Here is a 12,128-nt window from a genome sequence, read left to right as displayed (position 1 = left end):
AGAGCCCATGCCCTGAGGCCTGTTGCAGTCACTGGAGAGAGAAACCAAAATATCCTCTCTGGGCTGCTCTAAACTAGGGCCACCATACAGGCCAGGTATAGACAGGAGTCATATATCAAAGAAGCACTCTTGAGCCCAAGACAGTTGATTTTCCTCCAGATCATCCCCCGTCTCAGGACAGCTTTGTGTTAGTGGTGTTCTGGAAGTCCTTTCTTTATCCTGATTATCAGTGTGGAAGAGAACAGAATGAGGTTTGCAGAACAGGATGCCACAACCTTTTTCAGTGATATCAGTGATATTTTTGTCTACTAGTCTGTCCCCTGAGTGACCCTGTGCAGTTAGTGGATATACACAGGGTGAACTGCTGCCTCTTGCATCACCTTCTTTTAACTTGCTCTTTCTTGACTCCCCTCTTATTGGGTCTATAATTCTTGGTACAGGTTCAGTTTAGCTGCCCTGAATTTTTTTAACCAGAGGACTAGCTTTCCAGCTTCTAACCTCTAGTTATATTTCCTGACCTTAGATCAACTGTTGGAAAATGTTTTCTTTAAAGGGTCATAGAGTAAATATTTTAAGGGTTGGCAGGCTATTTGGAAGTGAAAGTGAAGTTTTTTGTTTGTTTGTTGTTTGTTTTTGGTAGGCTCCATGCTTAGTGTGGAGCCCCACACACATCACGGAGCCCAACATGCAGCGTGGGGCTTGAACTTACAACCCTGAGATCAAGACCTGAGCTGAGATCAAGAGTCAGACGCTTAACTACCGAGCCACCCAGGCCCCCTTTGGACTTTGCAGGCTGTTTGGTCTCTGTTGCAACTTCTTGACACTACCATTGTAGTACATAAGCAGCCACAGATGATATGTAAACGATGGGCCTGGTTATGTTTCAATAACGCTTTATAAAGTAAGCAGCTGGACAGATTTGGCCAGTGAAGCTAGTTTGCTAACTCCTGCCTTAGACTGTGGCTCACCATACTTTTTGTCTAAGAATCTGCTGATTGGAAATCAGGATTTGGACTCTGGTGGGAGGGGTAGTCATGCTAAATCTTTTATTTGCCTCTCCAAACATTATACAGGAACAAGCTTGCATAGCATTGTGTAGACTAGACTATTGGTATTATTAAGACTGAGGACTCCAAACTTTGAGAAGTGGGCTGTGAGCTCTGGTCCTAGCTCTATGAGTCAGATAGGCCACATTGGTAGAGAATAAGATTGCCAAAAATGCCGTGGATTTTCTTCCAACCAGCCTGGGGCAGGAAGGACAGCATCTTCTCAGTAGGAGTGTGAGCATGTGGGTGATGAGCTTGGTTATACCTCATTTCTGAGGCATGAAGAATCCTGTCATTGTGGACTCTTGGGAGCCTAGTAGGTCCTTAAAGCTGGGTTTGGAAGACTCAGGTTGGCCACTTCCAGTAGCAGTAATTGCACCTTCTCTGCTACACTTCCCTTGTCTCCAGGCTTTCAGAGAGACTTCCGTTGTGTTGGAGAGACACGGGAGGCAGTGTCTCTTCCACAGGGCCATGGAGGGCACTTCAGTAGTGATCACTAGTCGGCTGCAACTGTGAAGGAAAGAAACCAAGGGGTTCACCTGCAGCATGTGTGAGTCAGTGGTCACAGAAACTCCTTGAACAGCTGCTAGGAATGTTGTGAGCAAGGCAAACCTTTGACAAATGCATCAATGGGGACTTGGGTTATGATAGTTGGAATGTACAAAGAAATATAAGTTCCTTTCATATTTGGCAGCTGAAGAAGCCACTAAGATAGTTTCCAACTGATTTGTAACCCACCCACATTCACTTATCAATATACATATATTCTAAGGTTGCTTCGTTATGTGCACCTTATTTATGGTCACTTTTATTGTTGGTCTTCCTCCAAATATTTAGAAATTCAAACTTTCTAATGTTATAAATACCTTTCATAATCATCTTTGTGAATAACATGTAGTCTGTGTTTTTCAGTGATGTTCTTGAGATAGATTCCTAGAAAGAGATTTGTTGAGTCAAATTACATGAGCATTTTTAAAGTTCCTGGTACATGCTGACATTTTGCTTCCAACAAAGTGTGAAAGTGCTTGTCTCATTTAGCTTTTACCAACACTGGGTATGTGGTAGATGAGTGCCAACTCAACAAATCTTTTAATTTTATTTATTTGATTACCTATTAAGTTGAATATTTTATGTTTATTAACTGTTTTTATATTATTCAATAATTGGCCAGCATCATTTTCTTCATCCTCCAGAAAAGGAAGCTGAGATTCAGAAAGCTTAAGTGACTTGCCTGGGTCAAATAGCCAGAAAATTGCAGGCTTGATGCTTCCCTCTGTATTCTGGTTCTCAGTGCTTATTTCATTGTACAATAATGTCCTGAAAGAAGAGGAAATAGGGCTTTCATAATTTCTGTTTATGAATCTATCAAAGTTATCTTTTTTTTATTAATTCCTGGAAATTACAAATGATACCAGAAATCTCTGGAGAAATTTATTGTAAGAGCTTGTGAAGCCTCATTCAAAGATGAAGGTCAACAGAGACAAAGCAGATCCATTTTAATCTGTTTTAATGAATTGAGCCTGATGGAATTAATTCCTTTTTTTTTTTTTTTTTGTAAAGAAAAAAAGAGGTTGTTGCTGTGGTTTCTTTTCAAAAGATTTTATTCATTTTTTGATTAGACTAAGCACTACCTAACATAGTAGACCTCCTTATGCATGGATTCACTTTCCGTGGTTTCAGTTACTCGGGGTCAACTGCAGTCCAGAAAAAGATGATCCTCCTTCAGACGAATTATCAGAAGGTCAGTAGGCGCCTAACTCTATGTCATCAAGCTTATGTCATTCACCTCACTTCATCTCATCACATAGACATTTTATCATCTCACATCATCACCAGAAGAAAGGTGAGTACAGTATGGAGATGACATTTATATAACTTCTATTACAGTATATTATTATAATTATTCATTTTATTATTAGTTATTGTGGTTAATCTATTGCTATGTCTAATTTATAAAAATAGACTTTGTCATAGGTATATACATATGTATAGGGAAAACAGTATTAAGTTCAGTATGATCTGTGATTTTAAGGCATCCACTGGGAGTTTGGAATGTATCCCCCATAGATAAAGGGAGACTACTGTATTTCACAGATAAAATTCACCTTTTTCCAGGTGTAGAAACACTTTCTTATTTGGGATCCATACTTATTTTAGATATTAAAATTAAATCTATGGAAAGTAGGATTGAGTTATGTCAGGAAGATGGAAGAGAAGACTAAAAAAGTCCTTCAGCAAAAGCCAAATGGAATCGTCAGTCCAGTTGATAATTTCTATTGGGTCCTTTCCTCTTGTCCTGAGACTCTTGTCTCCTCCACCTCATTCTCTCCTGGAGTCTATAACCTTTGCTTCCTGATTTGAATTGTCCCTTGCCTTCACATTGCCTTTCCCGAGGAGTCTTTCTCAAAAGACTTCCGAATTGAGGTAGCTGCCATTGAGCCTCCAGGTTTCTTGGATAACTTTCCTTCTTCTACTGGTGAACCACATTTCCTTTCTGTCATCTTTTCCTGAGTACCATCCTTTTAGGAAAGGTACATAGGCTCAGGGGTATATGGGTGGAACTTCTCTGTAGACATGACTTGGATTTGCATTACTTTGGGGGTACTAACAAAAAGAAAAAGTAATTAGAGTAGCTCCCTAGGGCAAGGGGCAAGGGGTAAGGGGCAAGGACCCTTTTCAGATTCACATCTAGTTTGAGTCTGGTACTAAAGCAGGTAAAGATTGCTGAGATTCACATGAGGGCTTTTTCAAAAGGCAGGAAACCATGTGGAGACTTAGAACCAGGCCTAAGTTAGTAATTAATAATGACTGGAGAACATAATGGATGGGGCTTTCACAGTAATAGGAAGTTGTTAAAGATTTATATATTTGGACAGATAATTATCTTTTTCTCTTGAATATAACTAATATTTGCTATAAACAATTATGTTACTTTTCTAGCCAGCTGACATTAAGAGCACTTTGCACTGAGTTTAAGGAGCATATGACATGAATACATATATTAAGAGAAATACATATTTTGTGGGACAGATTATTTTCTTTTTTTTTCCATTTTATTTTGTTTCTTTTCAGTGTTCCAAAATGCATTGTTTATGCACCACACCCAGTGCTCCATGCAATACGCGCCCTCCACAATACCCACCACCAGGCTCACCCAACACCCCCCCGCCCCCAAACCCTCGGTTTGTTTCTCAGAGTCCACAGTCTCTCATGGTTCGTCTCCCCCGCCGATGTCCTCCATCTCACTTCTCCTCCCCATCTCCCAATGTCCTCTGTGTTATTCCTTGTGCTCCACAAGTAAGTGAAACCATATGATAATTGATTCTCTCTGCTTGACTTATTTCACTCAGCATAATCTCCTCTAGTCCCGTCTGTGTTGATATAAAAGTTGGGTATTCATTCTTCCTGATGGAGGCATAATACTCCATTGTATATAAGGACCATATCTTCTTTATCCATTCGTCCGTTAAAGGGCATCTTGGTTCTTTCCACAATTTGGCAACTGTGGCCATTGCTGCTATGAACACTAGGGTACAGGTGGCCCTTCTGTTCACTACATCTGATCTTTGGGGTAAATACCCAGGAGTGCAATTGCAGGGTCATAGGGTAGCTCTATTTTTAATTTCTTAAGGAATCTCCACACTGTTTTCCAAAGTGGCTGCATCAACTTACATTCCCACCAATAATGTAAGAGGGTTCCCCTTTCTCCACATCCTTTCCAACACTTGTTGTTTACTGTCTTGTTGATTTTGGCCATTCTAACTGGTGTAAGGTGGTATCTCAATGTGGTTTTCTATTTATTTTTGAGGATTGTCTTTAAAATGTCAATGCAACAGAAGGTTTCAAAAGATATTGTGAACAAAAATAAATTTAAACCCTAAATTATTACCTGGTAGATTTGGTTAATATTTTCACTATTTTATGTTTCTTAATTTCTAAACTGAATATCTAAGTTCTTAGCCAGAATTACCTAACTCTTTTTTGTTTTAAAATAGTTGAAATAATTTACAAACCCTAATTATGACATGCATTAGTTTTTTTTTTCATTTCTTGACTGTTTCCCTTGCTTTTGTAATATATATGCATAATCAAAGTTTATTTTAAAGCAAAAATTTAAGTGGTCTGTCTAAGCAGATCGAATTATTTCCTTGAATATGTTTCCCTTTTTTTTAATAGCAGAATTTTAATAGTAAATACATCAAAGTATATAAAAATAAAGATTAAATTCAGAATAAGAAATGACGTCAGTTATTACTAGAATTAGTGGCCCCTGAATCTTTTAGTTATTTAGAAACAAAGGGCAATAAGATATTACTTCTGTTTACTATTATCTCTGTGTCCATTCCAGCAAGAAAAATAACAATCCCAAATACTTTTGCGAACATAGTTTTCTTTCAGTTTAGGCATATTGAAAATTGTCTGATTTAGTTTATTGATTTGTGATATCTTTAAGATTACATGTTAATATAATTTTAATGTTCTTTAACTGAAAATAATAAATGGGTGTATTTTAAACACTCGTGGGGAGAAATTGAGAACTTGCAATTGCATGCATTACAAACATCTATAGTTGAAAGTTTATTCAAATGTAATGTTCTAAATGAGAAAAAGGCCGTTGGGAGTAGATTTTTCATTGTTGCTATCAGTAGAACTATGCAATTTTGCTTTAATTGAAATTTTATTAACAAAGTTCTCCTTGAATGATGGGCTTTCTTAATTTAGCAACATCCAACATCAATTTAAGAACTTCCAATGACTTTCCATTTATTTGTCCCTTGCCTACTTGTTTAAGTTAAACAACAAACATTGATTCATAATTAAGGAAACAAGTTCTGAATGTTTCAATGGATAATGAGAAAACAGGAAATAATTCCAAGTCTGTTTAATAGAAGAATAATAAAACATGTTGCTCTTGGGGACCATAGAAATCATGGAGGTGTTGTAGCAGGGAGAGGCCTTGATGCCTGGGAGTTGTGAGCACAGACCTCGGGATAGAACAGGCCCAAGCCCAAATCCCCCTGCACTCATCAGCCACGTACCTTGGGACATGACTCTCTGAGACTTCATTTCACTATCTATAAAATGTAGATAATAATAGTCTTCTCCTCAAGGGATTTTTGTCAATATTAAATGAGATAGTGAATATAAGGATTTAGCATAGTGCTCAGCCCTCATTTCATTGGAGATTTTATTATCATCTTTATATGAAGGTGATGATGAATAAGTCTATCTCCTTCCTTTTATTAGATGGAATAGTTGAAAGTTGGGGTCCAACAAGGTAAAATGACTAGCCCAAGGTGCTTCAGCTTATCTTTTTTTCTGTGTTAAATTTATAGAATCCAACCTGATTATCAAATTAGAATAAAAATTTTAGTCTGAACAATGGGGTCTCTAAACATTCCCTAATATCTCTTTGTCCCAAAATATAAAGATACAGCTACTAAACATTTGAGGGAGGCAGACTCAAATCACGCATATCACAAAGTAAATTGGAGCTATACAAATACATGATTATATATTGAGAGAGAAACAAAATACATTACTGGTTTATTTGTCATATCACTGTAGAACACTTAATCCCTGAATGACCAAGAGAATGTTTTTATGTGTATTTTTATGAATGCTCTCACCTAGAGACATCTGTGGGATAGTCAAAGCTAGCAAAAGTCCAGGGGTTGGAACACCTGCTCTCTAGTTCTGGTGCCTTTTCTAAGATACATGAGATAAACAAGAAAATCAACCTCTCTGAGCCCCCATGTACTCATCTATATATGGAGAATGATGTTGTTTATCTCCTAGTACTATTCAACACTTTTAGGGGTATAAACGTTTATTTCAAACTCTAAACACTATACAACTGAAGGAAATTAGTGAACAAGCTTAAAAACCAAATAACAGGTAATTATGAAAGTTTATCTGAAAATAAGTTTTAGTTAATAAGATAAAAGGAAACCATAGATCTTAAAGCTAAGGAAAAAATACATCAAAAGGATTTGAAATTTTTATTTTGGATTGACCTACCTTGATTGTGTAATAATAAGACTAATTTCTCCTTACAAACTTAAACAATGTTTTATTTGAAGTTATGGTCTTCTAAGTAATTTTGTTTTGATTGGAATACAACAGCAAAATCTGTAACTAAAAATTAGCCAGTTTTAAAGAAATTCTGTTATTTATAAGCAGTTATTCATTACTAATTTATAGGCTTATAATTTTGAAGACAGAGAAAAGAAACAGGGAATTACACCAGACTTGTAAATTGGAGGAATACAGAAGGGCATGAATAATGCAGATGAGAAAAATGAGAATGGGGACTTAAGAGGGAAAATGACATTCATAATCTTTTCAGTGATGTTGAATTTCAGTTTGTCGTTAGTCACCAGGATGAAATCAGTATTGAGATCCAAAATGTTATGGTTATTTCCTATTAACTATCAAATGATCGTTAATGTGCGATTAAGATGGAATCACATCAGAAGAAAGTAAGCAGAGTAACAGAGGACAGAGACTGAGAAGAAGAAACATTATTATATTATTTCCAAACAATAATGAGATATGTGAAAAGACACCTCGCAGAGAAAGTAATCACTAAATCCTGGGTAATAGCAAGAATGTGGAAGTCAAAGAATTAAGGAGGAAGAAAATGGGACTGGAGCAGAGTGAGAAAGAGAGAGAGAAGGTTGCACAATATATGGAGAGTGTGGTCTATAAATAGAAATGTAGGCATTTTGTGGAATGATTTCAATTCATTCAGTTAGGATCAAAAAATGGATTCTCGTTGGAAAGTAGTTAACAAGCCAAAATGTAGGTCATAGAGGTTGGCGGGGGAGTAGGGAGAGGAGGGCAGTTATGAGAGACATTCCAAAGCAAAATTTTAAAAGTCTCTCCCATTTGATTAACTTTGGTGATTTTTCTTAGTATGTGTGAGAAATTAGTAGCCAGAAAACAAAAGCTTTGTCTGCAACTATGCTTTCATCATTTTCTAAAGACCTCTATTAATGAATGTACTTAGGCATCACCATGTGCATTTATGTGTGTGTTCCTAAAACTATCAACATTTGTATAAGGGCTACAATATTAATGAAGATGTACTAAAATAAGTTCATCAAAATATTTTACATAAAACAGGAACAAATTATATAATAGTGTCAAGCCTAACAGAAATAAGTGCCTTATGTTTTCAAAGTGTTAATTGGTATATTCAGAAAAATTACAGCATTTGATCTTAAGATAATTTTCAATTAGATCATTAAAATATGGAGCTACAAGAAAATGGCACCCAAGTAGCAAAGATGATCCCTTTCTTAGCATCATTATTTCAATGTTCTTTTTAAACAAATAAAACATTTATGTCAATAGTTAATCAAAGACACTAATATAGGAAACAGTGTTCTCAAAAATACAATAGAAAAAGGTAATGGAATTTACAAGGTAAATTTTATACTTTAAGGTGTATATATTATTTAAGATACATATAAGAGATTATATAAGATATATATATGTATATACATATATATGTGTATATATATTATATATATATATATATATATATATATATACATAATAAGTCAAAACGTTACTATTGTTACCTGATTGAAAGAAGGGAAACTATTGAAAACATTAATTTGTAAGACTGAAAGCAATCTAAAAATTTATCTGAGGTTTATATAGATATAAAAGAATAAAATGATTACTCAGCAAATAGCCATTAATTGATACACTCATACCTTAAATACATAGACTTGAACACCTGTTAGGGTCCAGGCACTTCCTTGTTCTGGCCACTGCAGGGAACACAACAGACTTGGTCACTGATCTTGTGTTGCAAACGTTCTGGTGGGAGGACACAGACAACAAACAAATATATAAGTTGCTTTTAGTGACTGTGGGGAATAGTAGAGAGGACGCAGTAAGAAGTAGTACTTTAAACAGGTAGTTAAGGAAGACCTCTCTGATGGGAGGTATTTGAAAAGGAACATGGAGGAAAAGAAAGACAAGTCATGTGGTAACTTGTGGAAGGACACATCAACCAGAGGGAGCAGGAGCATGCCTGGAATACTCAGAAAGTGTGAGGGAACCAGCAACTGGAATGTAGTGAGCATGGTACAGAGTGGAGGAAAAGGAGATGGGAGAGGTCGTGGAGGGCTGTATCCTCAAGGGCTATCGAGGCTCTGTAAGAGCTTAGGCTTTACTCAGAGGGAGAACAAAAGGTATTGGAAATTTTGAGCAAAGGGATAATATGATCTGACTTACATTTAAAAAATTATTTTAGCTCTTGTGTGTAAATAGATTACAGGAAGGAAGATAGAAGTGAGGAGACCAGGTGTAGCAAAAACTAGAAGCAGTGGTTTGGAGCAGAATGACAAGATAAAAGTGATGACAAGTGGCCATAGTCAAGACATACTTTGAACAAAAAGCCTGCAGGATTTGCCAGTTGATTGGCTGAGGAACAGTGAAGAATGAGAGGAGTCAAGAATAATTTCATAGTTTAAAAGCCTGTGCAGCTGAGTAAAGTGTGGGATCAAATACTGATCTAAGGGAAAAGTCATGTAAGGAAGCAAATTTTGGTAGGGGGAGTGGGATTAGGAACATAATTTGGGATATACAAAGTTTCAGATGCCTGCTGGGTGTATATGACTCCAGATTCAGGTGAACAGTTTTGAATGGAGATTTCATTTTTGGAGTGTTTGGTATCAGAGATGGTATTTAAAACCAACAAGACTGGATGTGCCAACTAGAGAATGTATGTGGTTAAAGATGAGAAGGGGTCTAAAGGATTGGTCTTAACATGGTACTAAGGAGGCTCTTCAACATTTAACATTTGGGAAGGTGAGAAGGATCTAGTAAAAGAGAACCAGCAAGAACACCCAGAATGTTAAGAGGTGAAGGAAGTATTTAAGGTGGAAATGATGACCTCTGTCAGATATTGAGTGACTGTCACACTTGGCAGCATGGGAGTAATTAATGATCTTGATGAGAAGAGACCAGATGGAGCAATGCTGGTAAGAGTCTTACTGGAGACTGTTCAAGATAGAACAGCATTAGCAAAAGAGCAGAGGACGAGTAGAGTCAACTCTTTCCAGAATTTTGCTTTATAAGAAGACAGCAAGATAAGATCAGCTCTTCAGAGGATCTAGGTTTAAATATCAGTTTAACGAGCACCTGGGTGGCTCAGTGGGTTAAAGCCTCTGCCTTCAGCTCAGGTCATGATTCCAGGGTCCTGAAATGGAGCACCACATAGGGCTCTCTGCTCGGCAGGGAGCCTGCTTCCTCCTCTCTCTCTGCCTGCCTCTCTGCCTACTTGTGATCTCTGTCAAATAAATAAGTAAAATCTAAATAAATAAATAAATAAGTATCAGTTTAAAACATTTTTGATAATTCTTATAATACATACAATGGGAAGTGATTATATAAGAAACACAGCTATATTATTTTCAGTTATTCCAGGTGTTTCATTTGCATTTCTGAAAATAAATCTATGTTTTTTATGCACACAATTACACTTAAATTCACTGTGAAAAACGCCCAAAGCACTGATAGCTCTTCTGTCTTCTTTCATCCAGATACCTCAAGATCTTTGTCTCTAAATATTTTATATACTTTCAACTTGCTAGAGGTAGTGATTTCCATTGCCTTTCAAATTACAACTGAGAAGTGTTAGACATTGTTAGTTGGCTGGCAAGGAGTCATACCCTCTCCTTCCTTTTTAACAAAATTTCAATTTTGTATAGACTGGAAACCTGTTTGTCTCCCAGCAATGAAAACTTCATTCCCCTTACTCAGAGGATTTTATGTTTGTAGATGTGGCAGCTATCTTGTGATCATTAGGGGGAAAGCTAATAATCTGAGGACGCAGATGAGAGAGTAAGAGGAGTCTTGGTCTTTCGTAATACTTTGAGCTCCTATACCAAATCAGTAACCCCTTACCACTTGTATTCTTAATACATATAAGATAATTAAATATCTTTTTTTATTAAGCTATGGTTACTGTTACTTATGCTGGTCCTGGTAGGCTGTTACTTCCAGCTGAATACATTCCTAACTGCTCTAATTTTTATTTTAACTGTTGACCAGAAATCAGAGATAAAAGCAACTTAGACATCTCACTGAATATCACCCTTTATTCCCATTTTCATGCTTTCATCTAAAGGATTCTATAAATGTAATAATAATAATAATAATAATAATAATAATAACAACTAGTGCTTAAATCCCATTTCTGTGTTCCAAGAACTGCTCTAAGTAGCTTAATTATATTATTTCATTCAACCTGATGAGAGAAGTACTATTATATTTCCTGTTTATACAGAGAGAATTTGAGACATAGAGAGATTTACAATCTCCCCACAGTTACCCAAATGACTATTAGCAAAGTTAAGAGGAGAACCTGTGATATCTGCCTCCAAAGTCTATGCTCCCAAGGGCAAGATTCCCCAGGTTATGGGTCTTGGCTTGCTCCTGCCTTTAACTTCTTTCCCACTATGTCCCCATTGTACCCCTGTTCTTTTCTTACCCCTGTTCTTACTGTGTTCAGTAAGTTCTGATTTACAGATTCCCTTCTTAGATTACTTTTTTCATTAATAACGTATTTTAATCATGTCATTCAAATGACATGGGTCAATGGTAGGGTCAAACAAAGCCCTTACCTTCCAGGAGGAAGGGCACTCTCTTATTTTTTGCTAGTCCATGATCTTGCAACACACTACTGGACTCTCTACCTAGTTATTTTGTGTGATTATCAGTGCTGCTTATTCTTTCCTCTCCTTGGTGAAAGTTCTATTTCTCTTGGCACTATACCTGTTCTCTTTGTCCACCTGAACTGCTAACATAGATTTTAAAGGATATAATATAGAATATGTACATTCAACAGAAAAAATAGAAATGTCTCCATATATTTACAAGAATTACTATACTGTTTCATGTACCATTACTAAATAGGATATCTCAGTGGACATATATATATTCTATAAATTGTGTGTTTGTTGGCATTATAATATAACTTATACATCTATATATTATATACATAGTAGATATATTGTCAGTTAACTTTCACATATCCCTATGACATATTGTTCGCCCTAT

The sequence above is a fragment of the Enhydra lutris genome, unplaced genomic scaffold, assembly GCF_002288905.1.
Source record: "Enhydra lutris kenyoni isolate GAN:26980312 unplaced genomic scaffold, ASM228890v2 scaffoldscaffold28, whole genome shotgun sequence".
Taxonomy (NCBI): Eukaryota; Metazoa; Chordata; class Mammalia; order Carnivora; family Mustelidae; genus Enhydra; species Enhydra lutris.
The sequence above is the reverse complement of the archived record's forward strand: the minus strand, read 5'-3'. Positions refer to the sequence as shown.